At 43.4% G+C, this 13,129-nt stretch overlaps 2 non-coding genes across 2 annotated transcripts; one reads left to right on the top strand and one right to left on the bottom strand.

Annotated features, from left to right (window-relative positions):
- Positions 1-3,459: 3,459 nt before the first annotated feature.
- TRNAH-GUG (transfer RNA histidin (anticodon GUG)) lies at positions 3,460-3,531 on the bottom strand. Its single transcript has one exon. It is a non-coding gene; the product is annotated as a tRNA-His (tRNA).
- An 801-nt stretch (positions 3,532-4,332) lies between these two features.
- On the top strand, positions 4,333-4,406 carry TRNAN-GUU (transfer RNA asparagine (anticodon GUU)). The gene has a single exon. It is a non-coding gene; the product is annotated as a tRNA-Asn (tRNA).
- Positions 4,407-13,129: the final 8,723 nt, after the last annotated feature.

Here is a 13,129-nt window from a genome sequence, read left to right as displayed (position 1 = left end):
AGATGGCCTTAACCGTCTCTATTTCCACTGAAGTCCTTCTTCCCTGGATATGATCAACAATGTCTTCTCTTTCCCCCAAATCTGACATCCAGGGCCAGACCCTAAGATCAGTTTTCAGGCTCCAGCCTATTATCCCTTCTCTCTATCTCCCGTTCTCCCTCATTTTCTTTTATGGGCATAAAACAAAAGAAGAGCTCTCCCCTAGCTTTCAGTTTTCAACATCACACCCAGTGATCAACTTTGCAAATTAGGTACCCTCCACTGGAGTCTCTTTCCCTAGAAAGAAGAGGAAATGTTCAATAGCACAACATTTTGTACTTTCCACAGTTAGAAATTACTAAAGAAAACTTTCTCTTGATCAAAGGTCTGAAAAGTGAGCTAACTTCCTGCTGCCTCCTCACCCCTCCTTCACCACCAGCACCCCTCAACTAGCCCCCTCAACTTGCATCTGGAAATGCAAACTGCTTTGGCACTTGCAGATCTTTCTTGCAAGTTCTCCAGCCCTGCAGACATCTGGGCATTTGTCCTCCCCAGAGGCCACAGTAGAGGCTATTTGCCACAAAGGGGCAGCCAGTACCTATGAGGAAGGGCTGGTGTCCCACAGCAAAAGGAGAGGAGGAATGATGCCTGGGTGATGGTTGCATGAATCATTACATTTGCACAATGCATCATTTGGTGTGGAAATGAACAGAACAGGAAAACTTGCTCTACCTGACTATAAGAGTTACTATGACCTCCTATAGATCAGCAATGTGCAAGTGGTATCAGGGTACACAAATAGAAAACGGACTGATTTGAAAGATTTGAAACCCATAGCTCCATATGTGAATGAGTTTTCAGGAACAGCAGTTCAAACGGAGCGACTTCACTTTCACTTTTCACTTTCATGCATCGGAGAAGGAAATGGCAACCCACTCCAGTGTTCTTGCCTGGAGAATCCCAGGGATGGGGGAGCCTGGTGGGCTGCCATCTATGGGGTCGCACAGAGTCGGACACGACTGAAGCGACTTAGCAGCAGCAGCAGCAGCAGCAGCAGCAGCAGCAGCAGCAGGGAGAGGAAATAGGTTCGATATTGGGGGTGGGGCAGCTTTATTTCTACCTCACAGACAAGAATCAGTGTGAGTTACATTGTAAACCAAGACATTAAAGTTAACGGTAGAAGGCATTTTGAGGATACTTTCTGGTTTGGTCTTAGGCAAAGATTTACTAACCAGGACACGAATAACGTATTAAAATAAAACCAAGACAAATGATAAATTAGACTTCAACAACGTTGACCATATCTTGTCAGTCAAAGATGCTACTAAAGTGGAAAAGCAAGCTACAAAGAGGGAGAAAATAGTCACAAAAGATAGCTTACAATCCTGCCTCTCCGTGATTATAATATATAATGACCTCCTCCTATCCAATAATATTTTTTACCAGCTGAGCCACAAGGGAAGCCCAAGAATACTGGACTGGGTAGCCTATCCCTTCTCCAGGGCATCTCCAGATCTAGGAGTCAAACCAGGGTCTCCTACATCACAGGCAGATTCTTAGTATCAGGAAAGTCCTATTTTCAAGGGACATACAACCAACTTTTTTCAGATGGGTAAAAGATAATGAGCAGGTACATCAGAAAAGATGATGTGCACGTGGCCAACAAAGCATACAAGGAGCGCTCATTATTTTTAGCTGTTAGAGAAATGGATATTAAAACCACACTGCGATATCACTACTCTTAGCAGCATGGCTAAAATTATAAGGAGGGCAAACAAACAGTCTTGCAAAGATGTGGAATAACTACAATTCTCATTCATATTGTTGGGGGTAATATAAAATGGTACAGCTGCTTTGGGGAAAGCTTTGGTGGTTTTCATACAAGGTTACTCTTTGGTACCATCAATTCTTCACCTAGTTTCCTCCCCCCCACCCCTCGGCAAGGGAAATGAGGACCTATGTCCACAACATCTCTTGAGGAGAGAATGCTCAGAGCAGGTTCATTCACAATAGCCAATATTGGAAACAGCTCAAATGCTCTCTATAGAGTGAATGGTAAACAGACTGTGCTGTGTTACTGCCATGGAATGCATCTCAGCGATGAGAGAGAAATGACACCTGCTTTACACAACAATGGATAAAGTCAGAGATATTATACAGATAAAGAGGTGTAGAAAAGCGTATTTCCACTATGGTTGCGTTTCCATGACATTTTAGAAGAGGCAAACATACAAATGAAAGGAGTCTGGACAGTGATGATCAACAAACAAAACAGAGGCCAATGACAACGATTTTAATGATTCCTCATTGCTGATTGAATTGTCACTAAATTCAGGCAGAGGGGACAACGATAGTATGATGAGGACTTTCCTTGCTGGCCCAGTCTGACAGATGAAAATGTTGAGGCACTGTCAAAGTCCAGATAGGGCAGAAGTAAAAAGACCAGGTCACCGAAACAACAATTAGCAACAGTTGACGGTGCCTGAAAAGACAGTTCAGGAAAAGGGAGTGTGCCAACAAATTATGGAAGGAGGCTCACAGGTATACTGTTATAAAGCAGCTTATACAGTGAGGAGGCAATGACTGTTTATTCTTCACTGTGATTGGTTATATCAGAGTTTTCCTTGGGATGGGGATATGGTGAAAAATAGTTACCTCCTATCATTTTTTGTGAACAGCTTTGTTTTGTCTATGGTTTTCAGAGGCATAAACAAGAATGGCCCAAGGTAAGTTTCACTCATTTTGCAAAATAAGCTAAGGGAGCTTTTGCTTGCACAGCTAAACAGTTTCCTGTACTCAGGGAGTCTTCAAGTCTGATCTCCATTTGTGATTGACCCAAACTCCCCGCTTTGGGTCCTGCTCTCAGTATAACTTCCCTGTCTGTTGCCAGCAAAGCTGTGGTCAGGCGGAAGAATCACATGTTCGCTGTTTCCACTAGTTGGTTGTCAGAGCAGAGGGGGCTGTGGTCACCGTTCTTGATCACTTATAAGCGGTGATTGTTAAGCTCCTCCAGTAGTCCCGTCCTGATGGATACCATTTGTCTAGTGAGTGGCTGCCGACAGGCATTGAAGATCCTTGAGAGTATAAAACGAAGGGCACTAGAGAGGTGAGTGCGATGACTAGGAAGGGAACAACGGCCAAGGACTGAAGAAGTCCTCGGAGCAGAGATTCCCAGGAGCCCAGAAGAAACCGGCCAAACAAGTCGAGGGAGGAGGAGTCGCTTATCTGATACAATTTGTATCGGGTCTTTATGCTGCGCATCTTGAGTAACAAAGCAGGCGTTCCACCCTTTACAGCACAGGAGGCTCCTTGCTGGGCTTCCCTCTGTCACAGCAGCACAGAAGGAGAGACCACCGCCTTCAGTTTCCTTCTGCTCAGACCAGGCAGGAGAACGTTGAGTGAGTACTGTGTGGGGCTACACTTGTGCAAGTTTCCAGCCGAAGGAAAAAAGGGGTAGCCGTCAGGAGTGATGGATGAGAGTGCCGTGACTCGGATTCGAACCGAGGTTGCTGCGGCCACAACGCAGAGTACTAACCACTATACGATCACGGCGCGCCACAGCTCCTGCCGCCGTCGCAGCCCTTGCTCTTACAAGGCGGACGTAATTTCCTTCCAGTCACTGCGCTGTTGCTGGACGACAACAGGTATTCATAGACTTTCATCTCCGCTCTGTTATCCAGTCCCTTCCTCTCAATTTTGATAAATGGTGACTAAATCAAATCAGAAACCAAATCTTGCCTCCCCAAATCAGGCACGTGCCTCTGCACAGACCTCCTGGGAAGTCTGTTTATGCCGGTCCCCACCTCGCCGGCTTCTTTCCCGGCTCGTCGCGTTTGTCCCTTCGGACCGGCCCCCCGCACCCCCTGGTTCCGGCTCCCGCCCCACCGACCGCGGACCAGCGGAGGGAGGGCAGCGCCAGCGAAGCAACCGGAGAGCCGTCACAGGGCCCACCGGGGGTTCAGCTTCCCTCGGGCCGCCCTCGGCTCAGGCCCGGGGCGTCTCGGGGGCGTTGCATCTGCGTCGGGTGTGGAGCCAGGCGCGGCGGGGACGAACCGCTGCCCTTCTGGCTTCGGAATCGCCCGACTCCCGGTTTCCCCACGAGAACCAGCGCGGTGCGTCGAAGCCAGCTCTCCGGCTGTCCGAGGGTTTGAGAGGGTGTAGCAGTCCAGCGTTCTTGCCTGGCGAATCCCAGGGACGGGGGAGCCTGGTGGGCTGCCGTCTATGGGGTCGCAGAGTCGGACACGACTGAAGCGAGTTAGCAGCAGCAGCAGTCCGGGGAAAGGCGTGTGGCTCCGCCTGGCGTTGAAGGGCTGTTTCTTCTCTACGGCGTTGAGAGAATAGTACCTTTCGTTAGTCTCTGTGGCGCAATCGGTTAGCGCGTTCGGCTGTTAACCGAAAGGTTGGTGGTTCGAGCCCACCCAGGGACGTTTTCCGTTTAACCTTTTTATAACGTATAGGTTTTCTTGGTTCTTCTCTGCCCATCCCCTACTGTAAAAGCTGAAAAAGGCTCCTCCTCTTGTCTGCTCTGTCTTCTCCACCTGACAGGGACAGTAGGCCGGATCAGAAGAGCCTTACAGAAGAGCTCACCCGGAAAAGTAAAGTGAAAATGAAAGTCGCTCAGTCGTGTCAGACTCTTTGCAACCCCATGGACTGTCCATTGAATTCTCCAGGCCAGAATACTGGAGTGGGTAGCCTTTCCCTTCTTCAGGTAATCTTCCCAACCCTGGGATCGAACCCAGGTCTCCCGCACTGCTGGTGGATTCTTTACCAACTGAGCTATCAGGGAAGCCCCAAAGGGAAAATAGGTCCCCTGGAAATGCCTGGAATGTCATCGTTACCTTGTGAATTGCTTTTAACGAGGGAGTTACTACCGTCTTTTTTTCTGCTGCTGCTGCTAAGTCACTTCAGTCGTGTCCGACTCTGTGCGACCCCATAGACGGCAGCCCACCAGGCTCCCCCATCCCTGGGATTTTCCAGGCAAGAACACTGGGAGTGGGTTGCCATTTCCTTCTCCAATGCATGAAAGTGAAAAGTGAAAGTGAAGTCGCTCAGTCTCGTCCGACCCTCAGTGACCCCGTGGACTGCAGCCTACCAGGCTCCTCCGTCCCTGAGATTTTCCAGGCAAGAGTACTGGAGTGGAGTGCCATTGCAGGTACTATTAAATAGAGTATTTATTTAACCCTTTCCATATGCTTTTGAAATTGAGCTGGTTTTATGATTTCATGGTTACAAATGATGCTGTGGTCATCCTTTTACACACATGGTTGGCCCCTGCTACAAGGTCTTCTATAGCGAGAGTCCTGGGAGAGTAATTGCTCTGTCACATAGTGTTTACACAGTTCGTATACAATTCCGTTTCTGCTGACACATGTTGGAACATGAGGACGTTGCAGTCACTTTTTTGGTATATGTGGAATCATATATTAGATGACATCTAAAAATATTTACAAATAATTGTAATAGCTGAGTAATAGCTGAGTACTCTGGTTTCTAGAATTATAAGTGTTAATTCCCGTTTAAAGATATTACCTCTCTAGTACATTTGATATACTTGAACACATAAATTTAAAATTCTATATTTATTGGATGCAGTATTTGTTTATTTGATCAGTACAACCACTAGAGGAAATTAAGGAAGTGCAATTTAATTTGGATTTTCAAGTCAATATAAACCCAAGACTTCTATAGAGTAGACTATTATGTTATTATTTTCTACACTATGAGAAAATGTGAAAGAAAATATACAGTCACTTTTAGACCAAATTATTAAATCATTCTAACTTTTCTGAGTCACCTCAAAAAAATGACATAAATCTTTCCAATACCATTATACACCAAATATTTAAATTATATAATTTCTTAAATATATTAAGATGCATTTTGTTATCAATTTCATTTCTTTCTTTTCTTTTTTTCCAAGTAACCAAGAATGTCAATTGAATCTATAGCTAAATCTTTTATTTTCTCATATTAGGAATTCAGCAGCATATTTTTCTTTCAGGAAATATTGCATTTAAATATAGGCATAAAACTCTTTCTCTAGAAATTCTTAATTTTCTCATTTAAATTTATATTTAAAGTCATGTAAATGATTATTACTTTCCCTAAACTAATTGGGGCAGTAGCTCCTCTAAATTTTTAGATACCTAATTTGTCCTTTCTCTCTGGAGGAAGAGAAAGTATATTGATTTGTTTCTAAGAAAATCTATTTAAAAGGAGAAAATTCCATCAAAATGAGGGTATTATTTAAGGTGAAAGCAGAGGCAATGATATCTAGCAAAACCACTTGCCAGTGAGGGAAACAAAATGAAATAATTAAGCAACATTATTGCTTAATGTTGAAGGACCCTCATTGCTGAAACTGAGAAGGCAATGGCAACCCACTCCAGTGATCTTGCCTGGAAAATCCCAGGGACGGAGGAGCCTGGTAGACTGCAGTCCATGGGGTCGCTAAGAGTCGAACATGACTGAGCAATTTCACTTTCACTTTTCACTTTCATGCACTGGAGAAGGAAGTGGCAACCCACTCCAGTGTTGTTGCCTGGAGAATCCCAGGGACGGGGGAGCCTGGTGGGCTGTCATCTATGGAGTCGCACAGAGTTGCACACGACTGAAGTGACTTAGTAGCAGCAGCAGCAGCGTTGCTGAAAATCAGAGTAATTCTGTGATACACTTATGAGTCTCCAGTGTATGAATCTGTGCATGAAGTCATTGCTTTTCATCCATTTTTATTAAGGACTGAACTTGCTTACAGTTCTGGAAGTATTCAATCTTGATTAGTAGAGCTGTCACAAGTGCTCATGTTGCTGACTCATTGCTTTTTTGTAATGACATAAATGTCTCTTCCACAGCTTTCTGTTGTCTGATTTAAACAATCCTTAAAGGTCATCGGAAAAGACTCTGATGCTGGGAGGGATTGGGGGCAGGAGGAGAAGGGGATGACAGAGGATGAGATGACTGGATGGCATCACCCACTCATTGGACATGAGTTTGAGTGAACTCCAGGAATTGGTGATGGACAGGGAGGCCTGGCGTGCTGCGATTCATGGGGTCACAAAGAGTTGGACACAACTGAGTGGCTGAACTGAACTGAACTGAACTAAAGGTCATTTATATGATTTTTTCAGTTATTTACAAACTTGAGTATACCAATGAAAGAGAGCTGCCTATTGCATGCTGAAACACACAACAGTATTCTTCCTGTACTAATTCTTTTTAAGTGTAGCTATTTATTAATTTTAAGAGTTCTTTATGGGGGGAACTATTGTGTATTAAGATCATCTTTATTTTAGATATTCCCATTTTGAAGTTATTGACCACTATGGATTGGGCCCATGTGGTTTTTACCAAATTGTGGAAAGACAAGAGGTGGACACCTTTTCCCTGCTGCAGTGTTATTATTTCATACTAATGAAATACCAGAATCCTCAAGACAAGCAGCAATTGAAAAAGACTCACAGCCCAGATAAGCTGTCAACTTCTACCTCACAGGAAATGGATCCCTGTCAACAACCACTCAACATGGATTATCCCCAAAAGTTCACTTCTTAAAATTACAAGCAGAATCCCACAGTGATGGGAGAAAGTAACAATGCCCAAATGAGAGGAAGAAAAAAGACTTGTCCAATAAGCACACTTAGTATGGAAAAGCCAAAGAGCTCAATTTTGCTCATGGGGTTCAACAGTAGAACAGAACAAACATGAGCCACTAGATCCAAGGGTCCAGGTCTGAAGGAGGAGCCTGTCGGGGGCAGGATTCTATTGACTCTGGCGATGTGCTGATTTTTATGGACATCGTGGGGGAAAAAAAGAATAATAGACAACTTCAAATGCCAGTTCCCCATTTTATAGGAGGGAGGATAGGCACTAGATTATTTTCATCAAACCCAAATATATGAATAAAAGAGGAAAAGGGAGAAAGATAAAACATCCATGATCAGCGAGATTTTTCTCCTCGGATAAGTTGCTTGGTAGGAAGCTGTCAAAGAAGTCATTCTGGCCAGTCTTCTCTGGACCTCCTTGATTAAGTCATCAGAGAAAGCAATTACAGTTATTAGAAGACTCTAAAAATATTGACTGTTTAGTTTTCCAACATACAATATAGAATATGTCTGTGTAATATCTACAGTGTCCATCTGCTGTCCTTCTCTTTAGTTGTGTCAGGAGGGCCCTGCTCCCTTTATTAGTTAGAATATCGTAGAGAGATGTATAGAAAGACCATTGTATTGGCAAGTAAATGAAGACAAGGACATTGAAAGATTAGAAAATAAATTGGAATATGACTCAGTCTCACTTCTGTAGAAAGCAAATTGGCAGGATTTGCCAACATAAGAAGTGTATAAACACTGAAGGTAGCAATTGTACATCTAGTTCTCTAGACTATGGAAATACCTGCAAAAGTGGTCAATGGTATGTGTACAATCATGATGGCTGCAGCAAATTCATAAAACCTAATTCATTACTCATGAAACCGAGTAATACACAAACTATGGAAGAAATATCCTTATCAAAAATAATGCAGAGGATAATTATGATGATGATTTCTCTGATAACATAATTGATAGAGCAAATACTAATCACTGGTCTCCTATTAAAAGTGAAAAACTTGAGGCAAATATATTTTAACTTACTGTCAAAGCCCTAAAAGACTGAATACATATTTCACCCCAGCAGGACATGGATTCTTAGGTCTCTTTCCACAGTTTCTCAGTTAAGAACACTCATACAGAAGCTGTTTTGTGTGAACAGAGCTAGTACTAACCTGGCAGTAGTTGTAAGGTAGATAGGACCCAGAATAGAAAATCGTGAATGAAATGGAAAAAAACCACTCCCACCATTCTTGGATGGGCTAGAACCAGCAGCCTCCTGGCTAACAGCCTAGTGCATTAATAGTGTGCACCAGAGACCGTAGTAGTCACATTTTCTGGACTCCATATGGAGGGCCTGCCTGAGTGAATGCTAAGTCTCTCAATTGTGTCCATCTCTTTGTGATGCTATGGTCTGTATCCTACCAGGCCTCCTCTGAACCTGGGATTACCCAGGCAAGAATACTGGAGTAGGTTGCCAAATCCTCCTCCAGGGGATCTTCCCAAACCCTTCTCTCCTGCATTAGCAGCTGAATTCTTTCCACAGAGCCACCTGGAAAGCCCTGGAGTAGACACATACTAACTCCCAGGATTGGTAGGGAGGAGTAGGAAAGAATTTGTGCTTCTACCCCTCCCTTGATCCCTTTCTTGTCCACTCTCTCCTGGCTCTTCTTCCCATTCCTGCAACTGAGAAATTCTGATAAACAGACATCTGTGAAGAAAAACCCAACTAAATCTGTGCTCAGGAACACAATCTCTGGGTTGTAAAGATGATTCTGCCCTTGTGTGGCCTTGGATAAAGTAAATCTTTTGTGCCTCACTTCTTTCATCTGTAAAATGGGAGCCATAAGAGCATTCTTCTTCATTTTGTTGTTTTTAGATGTGCCTGGACTTAATTACTACTGGCTCAATAATGTTATATGCAGAGAAATCATAGACAAGATAATTTTCATTATCCTTTTCATCTTTTGACAATCACTATCCCTATTTATTTCACCTTAAATTAGTTTTGCATCTTTTAAAAACTCTTGCATTCAGTGTGTCATTCCTTTCTGTTGCTAAGTAGTAATCTATTGCCTAGATATTTTACAGTTTCTTTATCATTCTCCTGATGTTGGATATTTGGATTGTTTTAAGTTTTGATTGTTGTGAAAAAGCTTCTAGGGGAATTCTTATTATAAAGTGTTTTTGTGGGCATACTCTGCTTCCCCATTTCTCTGGGTTGACTACTTGAGGAAGGATCTACTGGAGCCTAAGAGGAAGGGTGAGTATTTAATTTTACAAGAAACTGCCTAAATATTTCCCCAAATGCTTTTACCAACTTATAGTTACATCAACACGTGTATGAGAGCTACAGTTGTTGACAAAGATTCTCTCCTTGACCAAACTCTAGATCAGGCTCCTCTGAACTCTCTTCTCAACTAGAGCCTGAATTTCAGTCTTCAGAATTGGTCTTTGCATTGTCCAATTTCAGCAAAAATCCTGCTAAGTCATTTTAAACAGAACACCCCTACCATAATACCTGAGAAGGCTCCTCCGCCTCCACCACCACCACACCACAGCTGATGCCTGATCACTTTGGCTGGCATTCAGCAAGAATCCCTTAGGTTGGCTTAGCATAATCTCCCTGTAACTCCTCATGTTTCTGTCCGCTAACCCTCACCCTGCTTCCTGGCTATAAATTCCCACTTTTCTTTGCTGTTTTCACAGTTGAGCCTGATCTCTGTCTCTTACCACCAGCCCACATTGCAGGAGTCTCCCTGCTACATATAATATATATTTATTTGAGTTCCACAAACAATGCATTGAAAAAAAAAAAATGGGCCCAATCTGAGGGTCAAACCTAGCCGGCTGAAGTGGCCCTGGGTGTGAGATATTTTCAGTAGTGTGTGGTTGTTTTGTCTAGTTTCCCCCACACCTACAAGTCCTCACTTTAGAACTCTTCAGAAATCACTTTCTTGGCGAAAAGATTTTAAAGTACTCTCACCCCAAGTAAGGGCTTCCCTGGTAGCGCAAAATCTGCCTGCAATGTGGGAGACTCGGGTTCAATCTCTGGGATCTCTGGGTCAGGAAGATCCCCTGGAGAAGGAAATGGCAACCTACTCCGGTATTCTTGCCTGGAAAATCCCATGGACAGAGGAGCTTGGCAGGCTACAGTCCATGGAGTGGCAAAGAGTTGGACACAACTGAGCGACTAACAAACACACACTCCCCAAGTAAGTGAGTTAAAAAAAATAGACTTAGCATTGAAACATGTATATTACTGTATGTAAAATAGATGACGAGTGCAAGTTCAATGTATGAAGAAGGGCACTCAAAGCAGGTGCTCTGGGACAAGACAGAGGGTGGGATGGGGTGGGGAGGAAGTAGGGAGGGGGGTTCAGGATGGGGGGACACATGTACACCCATGGCTGATTCATGTCAGTGTATGGCAAAAACCACCACAATATTGTAATTAGCCTCAAATTAAAATAAATAATTTTTAAAAATAGACTTACCTGTTGCATGCTTGGAATCCATGCAAAGCCAAAGGAGAGAAGCTCATGTGCTACAAGTTCAACTGCTGCCCATTCAAGGGGAAAAAGGGCTGCTTACTCACTGGCCACTGGTCCCAGGTTGTCTGCTTTGGCTCCAGTTGCTGATGGGATCCACCATCCACCTTCACCTGCATCGGGAGGACGTGGTCCCTGAGGACGCCCCCTTCATCTTCAGGGTGCTTTTCAGTTCAGTTCAGTTCAGTCGCTCAGTCGTGTCCAACTCTTTGAGACCCCATGGACTGCAGCAGGCCAGGTCTCCTTGTCCATCAATAACTCCTGGAGCTTATTCAAACTCATGTCCATTCAGTCGGTGATGCAATCCTCTGTCTTTCTCTTTTCCTCCTGCCCTCAATCTTTCCCAGCATCACAGTCTTTTCAAATGAGTCAGTTCTTCGCATCGGGTGGCCAAAGTATTGGAGTTTCAGCTTCTACGTCAGTCCTTCCAATGACTATTCAGGACTGATTTCCTTTAGGATGGACCAGCTGGATATCCTTGCAGTCCAAGGGACACTCAAGAGTCTTCTCCAAAACCACATTTCAAAAGCATCAATTCTTCAGTGCTCAGCTTTCTTTATAGTCCAACTCTCACATCCATACATGCCTACTGGAAAAACCATAGTTTAGACTAGATGGACCTTTATTGGCAAAGTAATGTCTTTGCTTTTTTAATATGCTGTCTAGATTGGTCATAGCTTTTCTTCCAAGGAGTAAGCGTCTTTTAATTTCATAGCTGCAGTCATCATCTGCAGTGATTTTGGAGCCCAAGAAAATTAAGTCTGTCACTGTTTCCACTGTTTCCCCATCTACTTGCCATGAAGTGATAGGACCAGATGCCACGATCTTCGTTTTCTGAATTTTGAGCTTTAAGCCAACTTTTTCACTCTCCTCTTTCACTTTCATCAAGAGGCTCTTTAGTTCTTCTTCACTTTCTGCCATAAGGGTGGTGTCATCTGCATATCTGAGGTTATTGGTATTTCTCTGGGCAATCTTGATTCCAGCTTGTGCTTTATCCAGCCCAGTATTTCTCATGATGTACTCTGCATATAAGTTAAATAAGCACGATGACAATATACAGCCTTGACGTTCTCCTTTCCCTATTTAGAAACAGTCTATTGTTCAATGACCAGTTCTAACTGTTACTTCCTGACCTGCATACAGATTTTTTAAGAGGCAGGTCAGGCGGTCTGGTATTCCCATCTTTTTCAGAATTTTCCACACAGTGATCCACACAGTCAAAGGTTTTGGCATAGTCAATAAAGCAGAAATAGATGTTTTTCTGGAACTCTTTTGCTTTTTTGATGATCTAACAGATGTTGGCAATTTGATCTCTTGTTCCTCTGCCTTTTCTAAAACCAGCTTGAACATCTGAAAGTTCACAGTTCATGTGCTTTTGAAGTCTGGCTTGGAGAATTTTGAGCATTACTTTACTAGCGTGTGAGATGAGTGCAACTGTGAGGTAGTTTGAGCATTCTTTGGCATTGCCTTTCTTTGGGATTGAAATGAAAACAGAGCTTTTCCAGTCCTGTGGCCACTGCTGAGTTTTCCAAATGTGCTGGTATATTGAGTGCAGCACTTTCACAGCATCATCTTTCAGGATTTGAAATAGCTCAACAGGAATTCCATCACCTCCACTAGCTTTGTTCGTAGTGATGCTTCCTAAGGCCCACTTGACTTCGCATTCCTGGATGTCTGGCCTTAGGCTGGTGATCACACCGTGATTATCTGGGTTGTGAAGATTTTTTGTATTGTTCTTCTGTATATTCTTGCCACCTCTTCTTAATATCTTCTGCTTCTGTTATGTCCATACCCTCTCTGTCCTTTATTGAGCCCATCTTTGCATGAAATGTTCCCTTGGTATCTCTCATTTTCTTGAAGAGATCTCTAGTCTTTCCCATTCTATTGTTTTCCTTTTTCTTTGCACTTATCACTTAGGAAGGCTTTCTTATCTCTTCTTGCTATTCTTTGGAACTCTGCATTCAGATGCTTATATCTTTCCTTTTCTCCTTTGTCTTTTGCTTCTTTTCTTTT

Source organism: Ovis canadensis, chromosome 1, assembly GCF_042477335.2.
Source record: "Ovis canadensis isolate MfBH-ARS-UI-01 breed Bighorn chromosome 1, ARS-UI_OviCan_v2, whole genome shotgun sequence".
Lineage (NCBI taxonomy): Eukaryota > Metazoa > Chordata > Mammalia > Artiodactyla > Bovidae > Ovis > Ovis canadensis.
Note: the sequence above shows the minus strand (reverse complement) of the source record. Positions and strands in the feature narration are given on the sequence as shown.